Raw genomic sequence first — 20,165 nt, 5'->3', positions numbered from 1 at the left:
AAGCTGTCAGGCTGGGGTGGGCTGCCCTGTGATTTGGAGGGGCTGTGCCCATCAGGTGGTTAAACGGGGTGGATGTCCAGAGGGCCAAGAGGGGCATGGCCTGTAGCAAGTGTGGACCTTCTTGGACTGCAGAGGAGAAGTGCTGGTGGTTCTATGGGGCATGAACCCAGAGATCAGCCCCCAAGAATTGCTGAGGTGTGGTCCTGAACTGAGGAGGAGCTGTTCTGTGCCTTGGGAAACTGGACCCCAGGTGCTGAGGCTCAGAAACCTTGAGAAAGGTCCCTAGGCCAGGTCTTCCTCAGAGTCAAGGTACCCCTTCTGCATGGACTGTGTCGGTGACAGTAGGGACAACCATGAATTGATGATTAAGCCTCTGCCATCCATTTTCATGGGCCAGGCTTAGCCCGGGGTCCTTCTATTCAATAAAACTTTCTTTATCCACTGCCTATCATCATGACAAATGCAGATTGTAGCTATATGTAATTTATTTAGGGAAATTAAAAAAGCAACGTTTCTTTTACCCTAAATGGCTCTCCATGCATTTAATTACAAATTGTTACAAATTATGCAGGGAAATCACTGGGTTCCATGAATCCATTGAACTGAATCTCATCAATTCTGTGGGAATAAATGGAATTTTTTAGTCAATGTGGGAGCTGCTCTAGGAAACCTCTTTAGGTGCTACTTAGTCTTAGGTTAAATGGAGTTCAGGGACTCTCATAGTTTCTGGAATTTATTTTCTATCAAGACAAAAACAATTGCTCGTTATATACAAGAGCTACAAACTCTCTTGATCTCATCACTCAGTATCTCAGAGGAAGATCAAGTCTCTCCAGCTTCCATAAAGAAATCTTAAGCAAAACTCTGGGGACTTCCTTGGTGGTCCAGTGGTTAAGACTCCACACTTCTACTGCAAGGACCCCTGGTCAGGGAACTAAGATCCCACATACTGCACAGTGCAACAAAAAACAAATATTTAAATAAATAAATTCAAAGTAACGTAAAAAATTTTTAATTAAAAAAGAAACTTCTGATTGGCATCACTGAGGTGTGTCCATCACTGATGGTGAGCCAGTTTGTCATGAGCACTGCGTACTTGGAACGGCTAGCCTGAAGATCTTATTCAATCCCTACAACAACCTTCAATGGAAAACATCATTATCTCCATTTTACAGATGAGCAGATTGATGTGGAAACAGGTTAAAGGACTTGGAATTGTGTCCTGCCTGCCTGCTAAGTTGCTCTAGTCGTGTCTGGCTCTTTGTGACCCTATGGACTATAGCCTGCCAGGCTCCTCAGTCCATGGGATTCTCCATGCAAGAATACTGGAGTCGGCTGCCTTGCCCTCCTCCAGGGGATCTTCTCGACCCAGGGATCAGAGCTGCATCTCTTATGCCTCCTGCACTGGCCAGAGGGTTCTTTACCACTAGCATGATGTTGTGGAAAACATTATTATTACTCACCAGCACTGAGTTCCCCTCTCCTTCCCGGAACATGGGAGGATGGTGCTTCCCGGCCCTCTTGAAGTTAGATGAGCTCACGTGACTTCCACATGAATAGAGCTGATGTTGTCACCTGGGTCCCTTCCCAGTGGCAACACTGAATCACTGGTGCTTGACCCCCAGTATTCTGCCCCCTCCGTAGTGATCGGGAAAGGCTGTGTCAGTCTGGAGGCACACCACAGGGTCTTCATATGGAAAGCAGCTGCGCAGAGCCACCCAGACATGCAGCAAGGCTTTGTGCCCCTGAGCAGACCTTTGTTGTTTTAAGCCACTGCCGTTTGGGGGTTATTTGTTCTTGTAGCATAACTTAGCCTATCCTGATTGATGTAAATGTCACTCAGCTAATAAGCAGCAGAACTTGAATTTGAAATGTGTCTGGCCCCAAAACCTTTGTTCATAGCTTATTCCTCTACATTATCAACATTCTTTGGGAGGAATGTTATGCAAAATTTGCAGTTCTCCTAACTCTATTCTGTGTAAACTCTGAATTTTGACCTCCAAGAGATGCAACTTTCTCCCTCAGCATTCATAAACTTCCTGTGTAACCATATTCCTCGTCATTCTCATTGAATGAAGTTTGGCAAAAACAGGCAACCTGCCTCCAGAAGCAGCCAGCATGCCTAACATGGGTCTCTGCCCCTCACTGTGATTCCTATCTGGGAACTTGATTCCTGCTGGAGACTCTCTGGGGGAAGATCCAGGTAGGAGCCCAGGGTTATTCCCAGTGTTGTGCCAGGGAGGGAAAAGCCTTGAGATCAGGTTGTTGCTGTGCCATTTGCTGGGAAGGAGTGGAAGGGAAGACAGTCACTGGAGTGACAGGGAATCCAAGAATCCCTGAGATGCTAAGAAAATGAGGGAGCTGAAACCTGAATGGGGCACCCCTGAAGCTCCCCTATCAGTGGTTTAATGTCATTGGTCTGCAGTGCAGGCCTGGAGATACATATGTATATAACGCTTTATTTTTTAAAGCAATCTTAGATTTATATCAAAATTGAACATATGGGAAAAAGAGTTCCTATATATCCCCGCACAGTTTTTCTAGTACTAGCATCATTCATTAGTGTGGTACATTGTTAAAATTAATGAACAAGTGTTGATAGATTAAGATTATTACTAACTGAAGTCTATGCTATATTCAAGGCCCCCTTACATTAATCTAATGTTCTTTTTCCATCCCAGGAGCCCATCCAGGATACCATATTACATTGCGTCATCATGGCCACTCAGGGACATGGCATTTTATCTGCCTGTCCTTGCTTCTGAGAACCTTGACAGGAAAACTGGTCAGGGATATCAAACTTGCCTGTTAGCTTCTCTCATGATTCGACTGGGGTTTTGAGTTTTTTTGAGCAAGGGGACTTTAAAAAGTTTTTCCAGGTAACTCTCACTTGCACGCAAGATTACCCAGATGATTAGCGCACAAGGGACAGGTTCTGGCCTCCCCTGGGCTGGGCATACAGGGAGGCCAATACAGATCTGCAGATTGTCTGTGGCAAGTCTCAGACCTTCTTCCTGCTCTTGGAGTCATCAATGCAATTGCACTTAATTGGACTCGAGCCTATTCATGCACTGTTGTTTCAGGGTGAAGAGTAACCCCTAGGGAAGAGGACGTCCCTACGGCCTCAGGGTGACCATTCAGGGGACGGAATAGGAGTCTGGGAGGTGGTGAGCTCTCCTAACAACAGGGAGTACATTCATGGCCATTGTGCCTGATCTTCAGATACCCACTACACACTATGCTAGTTGGCCATCTAAAGGCCATTCTCAGTTCTGGCTAAAAAGATCTAGGAAAAAATTGCTGGGAGTTGTGGGGAATCGTGATAGAAAAGCTTCTGAGAAAGATTTTTCACCCATGATCAAATAGGGAAAGCACACAAAGAGAGCTCTTTTCACTTTTACTATCACCCTATATCCAGACATTGGAGGAAGTCTGAAGATGTGATATATGGAGGTATGGCAACCATTTTGCAACCAGGAGGGAGACCATTTGGACCCTGAACCAAAGCACTGACATCTTGAGGTTTCCAAGTCAGCTAGATAACTGTCCACCTCTAGACTTCTTGGTCTTATGGTTGAAGTCCCTGTTGGTCAGTTTCTATTACCTATAGAAAAATCACACAGAGTCTAATACAGACATCATCCTTAGAGCACAGATAAGACCTGGAGAGGGTAGGGGCATGCCTGAGGTGTCCTGATGTGGGAGGACATGCTCTATCAGGGAGCGAGTGGCCGAGCAAAGAGTGGTGTCATCATTGTGGATACAAATGGGGATGGCCTTAGGCAGGGGTGGGGCATCTGGAACATCAGGAGAGGATCAGGGAGCCACTGTAAGTTTCTGAGTATGAGGGAAGGGGTAGTTGGAGAAGGCACAGGGGAGGTCTGGGGGGACTTTGGCCTGAAAGCCACACACAAACTTGCAGGTGAATCAACAAAGGTCAGCTGCCTTCCAGCAGGGCCTTCCTTATGGCCACCTCCAAAGAGCCTGCAGGAAGGAAGGAAAGGCAGTGGCTGGGATTCAGCATAGACTAAAAGGACCTAAATTTAGATCAGACATCCAGGGAGAGGCTAGGAAAGCCGCTTACAATTCTCTCTCTCTGTAATGCTTTGGCCTAAAGAGCATCATCCAGCTATGCTCGTTTAGATGATCACCCCTACCCCCCACCCCAGCCATCCATGAAGCATGGCAGGGCTGAGAACTGTCATTTGCAAGTGAGGCCACAGCAGCACAAAACGACATGGTGGAGAAAGGCCAGACCCCTGGTCTCATGGGCCCAGGTCTCAGCCATCTCCCTGAGAAAGGAGAAAAATTTGCCCGGATTGGTAATAGCATTTTCCGATTTCCATGGTATAAATGCCTTGTGGCTGATTTTGCCAACACTGAAACAACTTTCTTGCAAGTTTACTGACATTTAACAGTGTGCCCTGGCACACCACTACCTTAGACGTTGTCCACCATGGCCCCTTCCTCCTGACCCCTTGCCTCATCCACTTAGTCCAGGCCCACAGGCTCCTCCTTCCTTCTGGAGGCAGATCTGGCCCTCTGCCACCCTGACCCTGGTTGTGGGTTTCAGCTCCTGGCCCCACAATTTGATGCTGCCGTGTGTGTCTATGATCCACCCTCCCCGCTCTCCCTGAGTCCTGACCCCTGATTCCTGCTCCTGGCCTCTCCTGGTGGTTGGCTGGATGGCTTGAGGGACCCATTCCCTCCTGCCTTGGCCTAAGCTGCTCCGTGTCACTGCCAGCCTGCTTGGATCAGCCCTGAGGCCTCATATGGAACATAACGTTCCATTCCTTGACGTGGGGCTGGGGTGTCTGGATGGTTGCAGATGAAAAGGCCCTGGGATCTCACTCAGAATTTCTTTCATTTTCCAAATGTCACACTCTTCCCTCCCGGTGCTCTGCAACCCCCTCAAAGTCTGGATTCCCTCCCATCTTCCTGAGGGTAACCCTCTCCTCTGCCCGCATTCACTGACTCTCTCCTTCCCTGAGTGAAGGAACGTGTCCCATCTTGACCCACAGCCCTCCCAGCTCTCTGGGACCTCTGTCCTTCCCAGCTTTCCCTTTCGGATTCACCCCACTGGTGTCTGCATCTGCTATCCTATGTCCAAAACCTACTCTTCCGTGACCCGTCCCTGCCTTTATTAAGGTCTTATCACTGTTCCATAACCCAAATCCTAACCATGGTTGCTGAGGTTTATGTCAAACCCCACCACCTCCCAGCCCCACCCCTGAAGTCCCACTGCACTTCCAGCTGAACTCCTCAGCGTGCTTGATATCCCTTCCTCCAGGAAGCCTTCCCTTCTTCTCTGCATCCTGAGCAAACCTTGATTTTAACTCTTCTCCCACTGTGAGGTAGTCATTTATTTGTTGATCTCTCCCATCAGGCCATGGGTTTTTTTGTTTTTTTTTTTTCAGGCCATGGTTTTTTGGGAGGAGGAGATTTATCACTCTTCCTTGAAGCCCAAGACAGTGCCTGACACATGATAGGTACTCCATGAACAGGGTTTGCTTTGATGATGCCTGGGGTTAACGGTCATTTCTCTTTCAGTACTCTACAAGCACTTTCTGTTGGATTGCCTCCCAGCTTTTCCACTAGAGTAGGAGTTTCTTGGGGCCAAGAACCTGTCCTCAGGACCCCTCTTAGCATGTAGCTTCAAGTGGGTCCTGATGGTGGGACACAATAGCTATTTGGAGGAGGGTGGGCAGAATCAGCTGTGTCCCAGATGTCTCCAAGTGCACCCCACTGTTGACTGAGGCACCTCAAGAGGCAGTTAAATTTAAGATAATGTTTTTATATGCTCACAAGCCCTCGCCCTAATTACAAAGATCCTTGGAGGAACAGGGGGTCATATGTTCTGCATGGAACCTGGGTAATAGGACAGCCACTTGGAGCAAAGACAGGAGGACTGGGAGCCAGGCAGGCCAGTTCTCAAATGGCCCACCCCATCCCAGAGAGGCCAGAGGAATCTTTGAGTGTGTCTGAGGGGCTGGGGACCTCTGGTGAGGGCGGGCAAGTCTTCTCCTCCACCCCTCCACCCACTGGCCAGCCTGTGTAGCAGGGAACATGGACTCTGATTCCCAACTGGAACCCCACAAGGAGAAATGTTCTTTTGGTTTTCCTGTTGGAATCCCACGAGCAGGAATGTTCTCGTGGTTTTCCTGTTGGAATCCTCAGGGCAGGAATGTTCTCGTGGGTTTCCTGTTGGGATTCCATGAAAAGCACTTTCATTCTTCCAGCCCAGTGCCCCTGAATTTTCAGGGGCACGGGGTCCTGCGGGATTCCCAAGTCTGCCCCCTCCCAGGCTCTACCTGCAGGCTCTGGGTATCTAATGAGTGTGGAGACCTCCTGGAGTGGGGACACTTCAGCCACCGACGATGCTTCTGCTGCCAATTCTGAGCTGAGCTCTAGTGATTTTTGTTCTGTTGCTATAATGGGGTCACCTAGAAAGTGGCCAGCTTGTCTGGGTTACGGGCTAGGGTGGAGCGGTACTGAAATGGAGAGACACTGCCTGAGCCTGGATCTGAGTTACTTAGTGGTTGTGACTATAGACACACCCGAAATTCTAAGGCTCAGTTTCCTCATCTGGATGGTAATCGGGTCCATGACAGAATTGTTGGGGGTGATGCTAAATGAGATGACTCTCTCCATCTCCTCTCACACAAGCCACACCCTTGGCAAGGTCCAGTCTCTCTGAGCCGTTGCTGGGCAGAATCTTGCCTTTCCCCTTGCAATGTCTCATCCATCTCACAGCTCCATTCCCAGGGCCCCTTCCTGCTCCCAACAGTCTGGCCAGTGGTCAAGGGTCATATGCAGGTGCCCATGAGCCCTACTCTTGGCACCCACCCACCTGCATCCACCTCCCCTGAAATGCTTGTCAGGACGAGGGGCTCCATTTGAACCCTGGGTGTTTGAGGAACGAGGCCAAAGGCTGAGGCCAGAGCAAAATGTGTCCAGCTGGCATGGCTCAGCTTCTGGGACAACGGTTCAGTGATTTTCCCACTGGGTGCCTCCCATCGCTGCCCCCTTCTTCCATGTCTGCCCCTTCCTCCTCATCATACCAGTCTTCCTCAGGGCACTTGTGTATTCACTTTCTCTTTGAATCCCTATGAAACCCTAGTCAGGCAGTTGAGGCATACAGCACCTTCCTCATTAAGGGAAGAAATTGAAGCTCAGACAGAATAGTAGTATCAGTAGCTCACGCTTTTATGTTAACTGAAAATATTTTGCAATAGGTAATTCGCTCACATGGGTGATGGATCAGAATCACATGAAGATGTGTACAGTCAAAAGGCCTGCTGCCCCACTCCATCCCCTTTCATTCTCCCAACACGAGGTAACCCCGTTTACTAGTTTCTTAGGTATCCTTCCAGGATGGTGGTGGTGGTTTATTTGCCAAGTCATGTTCGACCCTTGCAACCCTGTGGACTGTAGCCTGCCAGGCTCCTCTGTCCATGGGATTCTCCAGGCAAGGATACTGGGCGGGGCGGGGAGGGGGTGGTGGTCAACATTTCCTTATCCAGGGGATCTTCCTGACCCAGGGATCGAACCTAGGTCTCCTGCATTATAGGCGGATTCTTTATAGTCTAGGCCACTAGGGAAGATCCTTCTAGGATACCCTTCTGTAAATGCAGGCAAATCGGGCACGTGCTCTGATTTCCTCACTCCCTACCCAGATGGTAGCATCCTACACACCATGCTTTCCACTCAGCATGCATCTTGACGGTCTCTCCCCATTCTGTTCCTAGAAGGTGTCCCTCTTCTGTGCCTTTACCATAACTGACCACCTGCCCTGAGTATTTGCTGCCAACAGGTGCTGTGCTGAAGGATCCAGGTGGACTGCTTTATTAAATCATCACCTCTAACCAAATGCCTGGGGAGCTCTTATCATCCCCGTTTGCAAATGAGCAAACTGAGGTGCAGAGAGTTAATCTAGTCAGGGGACATGCCATCTTATTCCAGAAACAGTGCTTTCACCCACCACGCATCCTCCAGGTTCTGGAAGGACCAGCCTCTTGATTTTATCTGCCTCCCAGTGAGTGGTTTGAATGCAAACATCCAGCCCTGCTGAAAGCCACAATCTTTAGGTTGCCAACGAACACACACCCAGTTGCTCTAATTCCCCACCCACGAAAGGAACGGGTCAGGGTGTTATGTAAGTGCTTAGATATGTGCTATTGTCTCCCCAACATGCAAAGATTATTATTCCCATTTTCTGGAGGAGGATCATGAAGCTCTGAGAGGATGAGCGACTTTTGCAAAGGGATCGAGCCAGGATGACAACTCAGATCTCAGAACTTCCTCCCGGCAGCCTTCACAGTCTGATTCCCCTTCCTCTACTTCCCTTCTGAGATGGGGAAAGTGATTCTGCTGGGGTGCCTCTCTGGGAGGGAGGTGGCGACTGTGCCTATGTCCCCACACGGCAGCTGGGGAGGCAGAGCAGGCTCTGGGCCAGCTTAGGTGGGGGGTGGGGTGCTTCTTGAAGGCTGTAATGAGGGATGAAGGTTTGTCCCCTCCCCAGAACTGGGCTTCCTAAGGATCAGACTCCCTACAGTGACGCTGGGGGCTGCTGGAAGCCTTTTCACATGAAATGGTTCAGCCAGGATGACCAACTCTGCTTGGATTCTTGCCCTTCCCTGATGCACTGGGGGCCCGGGCAGGCCTCGAGTCGCCTGCTAGCCCATCTGACTGCTGCTCTGCTCCTCTTGGCGCTCATTGTTCCAGATCACCAAAGGGAAGGCATCCCCAGGGTGGGGGTGGGGGAGCTTAGGGTTTGATGGGAGGCTGACCTGTGGTCCCAGCCTGGGCAGCGTGGAACCAGGGGCATGTAGCAGGGGAGCCCGGCTCTCCTAGTCTCGGACCCTGCATGGAGTCCACATTAGGGTCAGCACGAGGGGTGCCACAGATGGGTCAGGGTGGTCTCAGCGTACATCCAGCTTTGGGACATATGATTCCATGCACTGTGCATCATCTTCCTCTGGCCCCCTCTCCCCAGACTCCTCTGCCTCCCCATCCTGCCCACCCTCCCCTCTCCCTCCAGCACTCTCCCAGCCCCGCCCGTCTCCTGGGAACACCAGCAACAATAACCACCATTTATGGACCACAGGCCACATGCATTAAGGCTGCCATGTATTAAGCCCTCACTGTGTGCCAAGTCTGTGTGAAGCATTTACACACACGCACGTACATGCGATGTCAGTTAATACTCGAAACGCCCCAGGGAGGAAGGTACTATCTCCTTTTTGCGTATGAGAGAACTGAGAAACAAAGAGAACCAGAGAACCGTTCAAGGTTGTGCAGCCAGTGCACATAGGAGGAATCAGAGAGTGTGGGCTGAGCTGTGTCTCCGGTGCGGGGAAGGAGCGGGGACAGCAGCTTCTCGTGGTGTTCAGGCAGTGGCTGGAGACTTCGTGCTCACCATATTGCAAGGCTACGGGCCATGGACCCGCTGGAGAAAGGAAATGGTCCACAGAGCATGTCCCTCTATTGTGGTCCTCGTGAACGGTCCCCCTTCCATCCAGCATCAGAGATAGGAGCTGGGGTTGGGGATCCACAGAAGAATTTCCTCACTCTTCCTCAATTTATATCTTTCCATCTCTCTACATCTTTATGCTTCTGCTTCCTCTATTTCTCCGTCTCACTGGAATCTCTTTCTTTCTCGCCCCCCTCCATCTTTCTCCATCTCTTGGTCCTGGCAGTGGGTAGTGGGGAGGCCTCTGAAGCCTTGGTGGGGTTGTGTCCTCACAGGAAAAAACCTTTAGAGATCTCAAGAACAGAGGGGCTCCTCTTACTGCCCTTGGATCTTTGCAACCCAGAGACCAAGGTCTGCCTCAGCTTTGGAGACCCACCTGGAAGCACCCTCTTGGCCCCCGGACTCACCAGCTGCTTGAAGCATCTGTCCATAGACTTGGGGGGCTGGATGGTGTTGAGAAGCCATTTCCTCTGTGTGTGACCTGTCACCCTTTTCTATCTCCAAGGCAGGTGGTTGTTTATCCCCCCCACCCCCACCCCCCCGTCCAAAGGGGCCTCCCAGGGCGGAGCTGTGCCACAGATGAAGTGCCCCACCACTCTCGGATCCTACCTCTGTCTTACTCCCTTGCTCCTTCCTCTTTCACTGGCTCTCCTGTACGTCCAGACCTTTCACTCCACTTCCTTGGGCCTGGATATGGGGGCCTGTGCCTGCCGCAGACAAGGGCACAGCCTCAGGGGGCTGCGCTCCCATATACACCTGAGTCCTTTCTGCAGGGCAGGAGGGCAGGCCAGGGGAGGGGTCACCCTTGGAAACTGTTGCCTTTTTGGCTTTTCTCAAACTTGCAAAAATGTGGCTTTGAGCAAGTTAAAAAAGAAATCAATGCCACCTCCCACAAATGATACCATTTCTCAGGCTTGCAGAACGGAGTGGGTAGACAAATAGGACTTTAAAAATAGCCTTGTGTTTCTCAATCTTATGGCCTCTGGGGGCTGCAGGGAGAGGCCTTGGTCCAGCATGGTTTTCTGGCCCATTGTCTGCCTGCCCCGGGTTAGGGGTGGGCGTGGGGGCTGTTTGTAGGCGCGGTAATTCCTGGGCAGAGGAGGGAGGAGAGGGAATTCTCAGCGAGGATGAGCCAGATAACACACCCTTGAATGGAGTAGCTGTTTAGTGTTTATTTTTCCCTTCTCAGGCCAAGTAATAGAGCGCACTCCATTTTGAGCTTCAGTTTTCATCAACTTTTTTTTTTCCTCCCCCTCTGCTTTTCTTTTCTTTTTTTTCAAAAGTGTGCAGGGGAGACTGAGATACAAGGTCTTATTTCCATCTGGGCTCTGGCCCAATAGCCTCGACCAAAAAGTTACTTAAGTCATATTTCCATCATCTGCAGATGGCTGTGTATTTATTTCTCACCAAAGTAAAATCCCAAATGGACTGCAGATATTTGCACGAGTCACAACTGCTTCCTCCTGGCAGGGTTGGGACGCGGCTTTGATCCTTCTGAGAAAACAGAAATGTTGGCCTCAGCCCAGCAACAATGGCGCCTTTGGGACTTCCCAGAACGACCTGAGAGCTGGGCCTGGAGCGGGTGGGTTGGGTGTCTTGGGGTCCAGGGGTATCATATCCTGGAGATGGGTGTGGGGACTTTGAGAAGCAAAGCCAGATGAGTGACAGTGATTAGAAATCAAAGCAGGTAGGGTCATCGAACAGGTGACTGGCCTAGGATAACCCTCTGGAGGATGGCGGCCCCCATGTGAGCTCTGTGAGGGAAGGGCAAACCCTGGAAAATTACTCAGGGAGAAGCAGCCACTCCTGGACACAGAGCCCCTCTGTTCGGCCAGTGTGACCTGGCCCCCATCTCTTTCTCTGCTCCCTCACCCCCAGGGCGCTGAGCCTGGCACGGGGAGGCAGCCCCGGGCCTGAGCCTGGCAGGTTCAGCCCTGGGTCAGGGCTGGCAGCCAGGTTGCCACTGAGATGGGGCTCTTCTCTGCCACTCAGAGGGCACCCTCACCTCCAGGGTGGACCGCCTTTGGGGGCTCCCTGTCCGCCTCCCCAGATGGCACCTCCTGCTCCCAGGAGGAGAGGGTCTGGTGAGGATTGTAGGGGGACTCTGAAAGCTGAGGGATGGGATCTATTTAAAGGCTGAGAAGATGAACATAAGGAACCAGAGAAAAAAAGAAAATGGGAAGAGACAGAATGTGGAAGGCTTGCATTCTGATCTCTTCTTTTCTCTGCCTTTTCCTGTTGCTCACTTCCATTGATGTCCAGAGTATATTTACATTGTCCCTTCTGTTTCTTGGCTTTTGTGTCCTTTTTTTGGCTTCAGGTTGCTTGCAACAGTGTCTCTGTAAAGTTGCCCCTGATAAAATCTGAGATGTGTCCCCATCGTGGTGGGCGGGTGAGTCCTGCGTACCTCCTCTTGGGAGTTGAAGGCTGTGCAGAGGAAGAGAGCTTACCCATGAAGGAGGCAGAAAACTGCCGATGCCTTTGTACCACTTCCAGAACTTTCCCGGCTTCCTTGGGGCTGTCCTTTTCTCTGCCTTCTTCCCAGCCCCATACAGTTCCTCTTACTTAGCCTGGGCACTCTTGGCATCCCCGGCCGCAGGGTCTGCAAGGGGCTCTGTGCCCCAGGGTATAACTCTCTGGGTGGAGGCCCCCATGTTAAACCCAGCACCCCATGAAGGACTCTGGGTCTCTGGTTTGGTTCCTCCCTGGCTGCTGTCCATCCGGGTCAGTCAGCAGGCCCATTCCCCACTCCAGGCCCGCCCTCTCTCTCCCCCACATCTTGGCTCAGTGCTCTGTTTTGCTTTAAGACTTTCTTTCAACAGAGCACAGAGTTGGCCACCAGTGTCTCTGGCCTGGCCCACCTTGAAGCCTGACCCTGACTCACGGCCCCGGGTCCCGACAGGACATGGTTCACACCGGTTTAAAACCTCTGGACGGCAAAGTCACAAACCATCTGCACCCTTGTCTTCCGCTCGAGACGTTATTTATGTGTGCGGCTTTGTACTCGTTGCTAAATGCGGCCTGTGTGAAGGCTGTTAATTAACCCTTTGAGAAATGAGCTTCCCATCAGGGCAGGGACAGGAACCAGGAACATGTTTGTGATCAGGTTGTTAAATGCCAATGATTTATCCTGCTTCAGATTAGCGGCTTATTGAAGCCAGAGGAAGGGGTAGAAGAGATGCCCTCCAAAAGTGGTTTAAATAAAGCCTGTTTTGTGCACACTGATTGTCAGAAGGGCAGGAAATTCTAAATCAACGGTGCTTCTGGGCCTTGGCGAGGAGACAGGAGGTGTGTTTGGAAGGGAGTGGAGGTGGCCGGCTGCCAAAGCCTGCGCCTGTGATCAGGAGGAGGTACAGGCGGTCCTCTGGGTGATCAGCCGTGTGGTTGCTTCACCCCTTTGGCCATCTGTAAAATGGGACTCTGCCTTCCTCACTGGGCAGTTGTGGAGAGAGTGGAGGAGACAGTCTGAGGTTTTACCCAAATATAAGAACAGCCATCCAAAGGGTGGTTATGCCGTGGGGACATTCTGTGGGTGGAATGGGTGGTCGTGAAGGAGGAGGTGAGACTCTCCACTTGGAGAGGGAAGGGCCCAGGGAAGAAAATGTTCAAAAGTTTCCCAGAGGGGCCTCTATGCCCTCACCCCTGAATGAGGGTCATTTTAGAATCTTCAAAGCTGGTTCTGCAAGTGTAGTTTCCCCAATGCTGAAAATAGTCCTGAAATGAGAGGCCAACTTTTGGGCTGGGTCCCTCAGCCTTGGCTTCCCAACCCAGGATCTGCTGCTCTCTACCCTCCCCAGATGTGTGGAGGCCGGTGTGGGCTAGGGGTGGGCGGTGGAGGAGGGCAGGTGGGCTTGGGCCTCAGGGACTGAATGGGCCATCAAGGCCTGCTGGTATTTTTGATGGTGACTCTTTACATTCTGGGTAAGACATGCCTTAAAAGCACCACTGAGAGCAAGGGCTCAGACGCTTGCATTCAGCCAAGCTTCCTGTCAAAGTCAACTTAGCCCAGAAAACAAAAAAATGTATTCACAGCCCTGAGCCTTCCCCGCTTCCCAGGCTTATTTCATTGGAAAATAGTCAGAGCTGGAGAGAGGGGAGTAAGAAGCGAAGTACAGCCTGATTCCTGAGTGACCCTGTGTCTGCTGGGGGTGGGAGTGCCGGGGCTTGTGTACCCTCTCAGAGCCAACTTCTTAGGGCATTGTGAGGAGGAGATGAGGTAGCGACTTCAGCAGGGGAACACAAACAATTCTCCCCCCGCTCCCGCTCCCTCCTTCCTCCCTTTCCCTTCCCTTTCTTTCCTGTCTCCTCCAGTCTCTTCTGAGATCGCCACATCACCCTCTGCTGATCCATTTATGGTTATAAAATGTGCCCAGATTAAACCAGTTCAATACCTTTCAATGATTTACCCAGACAGCCAAACGCGAGTGAACCCTCAGGTGAACACAACCCAAATATCTGTATTTCAACGTTGACTCCTAAACGAAGTAAAAGTATACGTGTTTCGAGTTTTCACTTAGTTAGCTGTGCTTTAGCAAGCTTCCAGGTGATTCCGAGGCAGGCTGAAGTTGGAGAACATTATTCTAGAGCGTGCAAAGGTGCGCCCTGAGCCTAGAGGTGCGGCAGGAGGGAGGATGACATTTCTCACCTGGAGATGGCTCCAGGAGCCCTTTGCTAGGAAGGACACCTGCTCTGGCCGCCACCTTCTTCTCTGGGGCCTCTGGTCACTCAGTCAGGGTGAGGAGCTGAAGCTGCCTTCCGAGAGTTTCTTGGAGGTTGATTCCTGACTCCCCTCTATGGTGTGTCCATCTCCTCACTTTTGAGGTCTAGAGGTGACTGAGAGCATTTCTCAAACGTGTCCCACTCACGGCCCTTTGCCCACCCACCCCCAGGGTCAGTAAAACTCCCAGCATCCCCTGCACCTGGATTTTCCCCAGCTGGCAGACGTGTCTCATTCACTGTCTTGATGAAAATGTCCTAGGTTTGAGCTGTCCAAAATGGCAGCCGCAAGCCACACATCACTGTTGAGTGCTTGAAATGTGGCTAGGATGGCTGAGGAAATGAAATTTAAATTGACTTTCACGTGAATTAATTTAAATTCAAATAGCCACGTGCAGCTCGTGGTGGCTACTGTACTGGACAGTGACATTCTAGAATCTCCCTCAATGCCTTCGTCTCTAATTTCTGCCTTCCCCTCACCCTTGGCGAGTGCTCCATTCCTTCCGAATCCCGTCCCACTGCATGGAGGGGAAACTGTGGCCTGAGAGAGAGGGTCCTCTAGGATACACAGGAAGCCAGGGGGACTGGGAGCCATCCTCTACCCCTACTCTGCCTTCAAGGCCAGGCCTCAGGCCAGCAGCCCCATCAGACCTTGGCCTCAGGCCGAGGTGTGGGAAGTTGAGTGTGATGAAACCCAAGCCCCCTTGGCAGGCACCCAGCTGTGGTTTCACACTTGAGCTGCGGAGTTGGGAGGAGGCGGCTGGAGAGGACCGTCAGAGGATGGGAATTCAGATGGCCTGGCCAGCAGGGCCTATGAGCAGGCACTGTCCCCATGGGGGTTTCCAGGCCGAGCAGGCTGCCAGATTCCGTGGGTGCCTCCTGGTGGCTGAGGGCTCAGTGTGACCCAGGCCTTCCTGTTGCCCCTCTGTGGGGAGTGATAGAGAAGGCATGGAGAAAGTGCTGAATGAGTATGTGGCTGCATGTGATGACTGTGCGTGCGTGCGTGTGCGCGCGCGTGTGTGTGCACGTGTGTGTGTGTGCACATGCATAGAGTGATGGCGTCACTTTCTCTAGTGAGGAAACCAGCCAGCTCACCCACCTCACCACCACCACCCCCTGCTACATAATTTGCAGGGCCCAGTGTAAAATAAAAACGCAAGGTCCCTTATTCAAAAATGATTGAAGATTGCAAGAAGGTGACATCAGAATGTTAAACCAAGTACAGGGCTTTCTGAGCATGGAGTCCTGAGTGACTGACAGCTTGCCAACTCATGAAGCTGGCCCTGCCTCCAATGCTGGAGACAGACATGGGACGGTCTCAGGAGAACAGAGGACCTATGTTCTGGGCCAGCCTGAGGGCAGAAGCCGGCCCATTTCTCTGCACTCAGCCCCTTGGGGCTCCTGGAGGAAGACAGAGATTTTGAGTCTCCCAAGTCTTCTGTTAGATGGGCTGATGCCTTCACACTGGGGAGGAAAAGGCTTCAGAGACACCATGGCCGCACCTGCCCCATCCCTGCCCCAGCCTCAAGGGGGAGCCAGGGAGGCAAGATGCAGTCATAAAAGCAATGCATGTTTACGGAGTACTTACCTGGAGCCTTGCTAAGTATCTTGTCAGTGTTACCTCATTTGACCTTCCTGACATGCCAGAAGACAGGTACTCTTATTTGACCCTTTTGCAGAAGGAGGGGCTTCCTGCAGGAAGGGAAATGTTCTGTATCTTGATTGTGACATGCATGTATACGTTTGTCAAGAGTCATCAAGCTCAGGGGAGTCAAACGCACTTAATCTGTGTTTTTTGTGTGTAAATTATCCCTCAATAAAGCTGATTTATTAAAAAACATATTTTGAAAATTGAGACTTTGAAGACTTGCCCGAGGTCACATTCCTGGTGAGTATCAGAACTAGGTTTTTTAACCTAGGTGCTCAAGAGTAGTGACAAGCTGGCGCAAAGATCACAGACCCTGGGGTCAGAGAGATGAGGTTCCAGACCAACCAGTTTGTTCTTGAGCAAGTTACTGATCCTCTCCGTTCCTCGGGGTCCTCATCTACAAAATGGCCTCCAAGGTGTTGGTTTAGTTCAGGGGCCTGTGGGCGAGATGAAAGTCGCTCAGTCGTGTCTAACTATTTGGGACCACATGGACTGTAGCCCACCAGGCTCCTCTGTCCGTGGAATTCTCCAGGCAAAAACGCTGGAGTGGGTAACCATTCCCTTCCCCAGGGGATCTTCCCAACCCAGGGATCGAACCCGGGTCTTTTTCATTGCAGGCAGATTCTTTACTGTCTGAGCTGCCAGGGAAGCCCATGGTGGGGGGGATGAGGACCGCACAGTGTCCCCCGAAGCTGCACGAGGTGCTCTTGTCCTGCCGCTCGTGACTGGGCATGGGGGGCAAAGCCAAGGGTCTCGTGCCATTGCCCTTCTCTGCCTCCACCAGCCCTCTATGGCTTCCAGCTCAGGCTCCGCCCTCTGACCAAGAAGCACGTGGTATGGTGGGGGTGAGGCCCCCCCATGGCCCGTGGGGGTGAAGGTAGCAGGATGACACCAGAGGCCTGGAGGGGAGGTGGTGTGAGAGGTGAGACCTCGCTTTGTGGAGTCCCTGACAAGCTCCCACAGAGAGAGCCCATTTGGGATTCAGAATGTGAAGGGTGGGAGGTGTCTGGGGGGCGCTTTCTAAGGTCCTGGTCTTTGTTGGAAGGAGGATGGAGTTTGCTGTAGGTTTTATTAGAAAAAAAAAAATCAAGTTAAGAACATCTTAAAAGTCAAGGATCTCCACTTCATGACTAGAAATAGAATGTGTTACTTCCAGCCTCTGGCCTCATTCCATTCATATCCCCTGCACTCTGCTGCGTTGGACTGTATTTATTTACTTCGAAGTTCCCTGACAAGAAGCTTAAGTTGTGTTCATCGCTTTGGTCTCTTGACCCCTGCCCACCTAGGGCCTGACACATCCTAGGTGCTTAAAAAATGCTGGTAGACCAAGAACTGAGAGCTGGGATTAGCCTGCCAGAGGAGGACTTAGGCCCAAACTGCATCAAACTGCCCAGGGGAGGGCCCAATCAGGTAGGGAAGAGGCTCTGGGTCCTCAGCAGTTTCCTTACATGTGCCAGCTCCACTGGTTCTGTTTCCAGGCCAATCTATTTTCAGTTTGGTTTGGGGGAAAATTCCATTGTTTTCATCCTAAAGAATCATCCTGGTCCCCAAGTCCTCATAAGATGTCCATCAGTAGAGTAACACATGTGTTATTCATGAGAAAGGTGAGAAAACTGAGGCTCAGAGAGGTTGGGGACTCCCCAAGGACACACTGCAAGGTCTTGACAGAGACACCCCAAGCGCTCTGGCCTCCTGCCCGCCCCCCCAACCCTGCCAGCTCCATGATACACCCACTACCTCTAATGTTCCCTCAGCCTCTGCCCCCCTCCCCAGTAATGGAACCCAGCTGGGTGGGGCTGGCCGAGGAGAGGCTCCAGCCTGGGCTTGGGCCAGCGACTCATGGAAATTGGGCCATTTTCCTGGGGCGGAAATGAGAAGCAGATGTGTTTCAGGAGCTGGGGTGCAGGCTCATGCCATGTTGGAGGCTCAGGTTACACGAAGGAACACGTGATTGTGGCTACAAAAACAGCCGGAAACCCCCAAGGCCCACGTCGTCGGGGGTCCATCCCAGGCCTGGGGGGTGGGGCGCCGAGTCTTACCCCCACCCCTTACCTCCTTGGTACCCCTGAGATAGTAGCAGGAGCGTGAGACTGGAGGGGCGAGGGGTGGGGAGGGGGGCCTTGGCTGCGGGGCCTTCTCGCCCTCACTCTGTGTGGGGCGTGCAGTGTCTGCTTCTCAGCTCAGGGCTGAGCCCTGCACCAAGTCCCAGACCTCAGGAGGACACCCGGGAAGGTCAGGGCACCCCGTACAGAGGCCACAGCGGCCTCCACCCCGCTGCCCAGTTTGAGCCATGGCCCAGGCCCCGGAAGCCTTTTACAGCCTGGAACACCTGGTGTTTGACCGCTTTGCTCCAGTCCTCTGGCTTAAGGGATTGTCTCTGGTTGCAATGTATCACCTTTCTAGGAAAGCATCCGGTCTTAGATGGTATTCGGACAGCCTTACCTGGGTGGAGGTAAACTTATCAACTCCTTCTAAACAAACAGCCAGTGAGGCCTGGGCCTGAGGGGAAAGGGCTGAGGCAGGACCCTCTGGGATGATGCGGGAGATCAGGGCGCAGGAGGAACCCAGGAAAAAACTGGACGTTTGTGTGGAGGGCTCAGGTCCCTGCTTTTCTCCCTCAGCCAAAAGGGCAGGGCCTAGTTTTATTCATCCCTCCATACAGCTATCCATTCATTGAATAAACGGTTCTTGCACAGCCGCTGTGGCCAGGGCAGTGGGCTAAGCCCTGAGGGTCCAGAGGTGATTGGGCATGGATTCCATTTCTAGGGCCTCACTGGCTACTGAGGCAGCCCACCAATAAATAGCTTTGATTAATTGATTCATGCATTCATTATTGCGTGTATACCATGTGTCAGCAATATTTTAGGCTCATTGAATCTATGAGTAAACAAACCAGATAGTTTTGGAAGGGGAGACAGGCTATAAAAATTTTTTTAAATTAAGTTAATTAATATGTTTAGAAGGTGAAAAGTGGCTATCATTGTTGTTCATTCGCTAAGGCATGTCTGACTCTGCAACCCCATGGACTGCAGCACTCCAGGCTTCCCTGTCCTTCACCATCTCCCAGAATTTGCTCAAACTCATGTCCATTGAGCTGATGTTGCCATTCGACCATCCTGTCCTCTGTTGTCCCCTTCTCCCCCTGCTTTCAATCTTTCCCAGCCTCAGGGTCTTTTCCAATGGGTTGGCTCTTTGCATCAGGTGGCCAAAGTATTGAAGCTTCAGCTTCAGCATCAGTCCTTCCAATGATTATTCAGGGTTAATTTCCTTCAGGATTGACTGGTTTGATCTCCTTGCTGTCCAAGGGGCCCTCAAGAGTCTTCTCCAGCTCCACAGTTCGAAAGCATCAGTTCTTCGATGTGCTGTAAGAAAGGAAGATGGAGCAGGTAAGGGGGATCAGGAGCCAGAGGCTGGTCGCAGTGTTCACAAGCCTGGGAGGGTGGGCTTCCCTGAGAAGGTGAGACTGGAACAAAGACTTGAAGCTGATAGGGGAGATGAGAGTGGGTTTCTGGGGGATATGCAAAGGCCCAGGGGCAGGAAAGGACCTCGAGTGTCCAGGAGCAGCAAGAAAGCCAGTGTGTCTGGGGCGAAGAGGGAAAGGGGAGCAGGGATGGAGGTCCAAAGGTAAGGAGGACCAGGCCAGGAGATCTCAGAGGCCACTGTAGGGTTTTAGCTTTTACGGTGAGTGAGATGGGAGGTGCTGGAGAGTTTTGAGCTGGGAGATGTTTATTGACTGGTTTTTCCAGAGGGCCACTTGGATTGTTGTGTCCACAGTAGCCTGGAAGAGGCGAGGGCAAAGGCAGTGGGCTGGGTCGGGAGATACTTGCAACAGTCCAGGTGGGAGGTGGTGGTGCTATGGCCAGGCTGCAGGGTGGAGGATGGGAGAGGCACCCAAGGGGAAACCTGAATAAGGTTCCATGGTAACAGGAGAAGGGCGTGATTAACTCTGACTCAGGATGCCTTCCCAGGGGATGTGACTCAAGCAGGATCTTGAAAAATGAGCAGTTCAGCAGGCACTCAAGGGAATGAGCATTCCAGCAACACGTGTGACAGGGAAGTCTAGAGAGAGCCAGGCCTGTCTGGGACCCGTGAAGCAACTCATAAACATCAGAGCAGAAGGGTCAGGGTAGGCTGCATCAGGGCGCAGCGTGCCGCTCTGCCAAGGGTGTTGTCCTGTGAGCACCGGGAAGTTCGGGAAGGAGTTTAAGCTTGAGGGCTTAAGACCGAACTTGCCCTAAGAATAGTCCTGCAGTCACCATGAAGGGCTGGGAGGGTAGTGGAGAGCGGAGACCCAGATGGGAAGCAGAACTTGAGGGCTGACTCAGTGCA

General features: G+C 51.8%; 1 long non-coding RNA gene across 1 annotated transcript in view; it reads left to right on the top strand.

The window, feature by feature from the left end:
* The window catches only part of LOC136164431 (uncharacterized), a 152,851-nt gene that overhangs the window by 118,220 nt on the left and 14,466 nt on the right, over nt 1–20,165 (top strand). Inside the window, exon 4 of the long non-coding RNA XR_010662352.1 lies at nt 19,110–19,222. This is a non-coding gene — a long non-coding RNA (uncharacterized lncRNA). The remainder of the gene's footprint in view (nt 1–19,109; nt 19,223–20,165) is intronic.

The sequence above is a fragment of the Muntiacus reevesi genome, chromosome 3, assembly GCF_963930625.1.
Source record: "Muntiacus reevesi chromosome 3, mMunRee1.1, whole genome shotgun sequence".
Classification (NCBI taxonomy): domain Eukaryota; kingdom Metazoa; phylum Chordata; class Mammalia; order Artiodactyla; family Cervidae; genus Muntiacus; species Muntiacus reevesi.
This window is presented reverse-complemented; position numbering and strand designations above follow the sequence as displayed.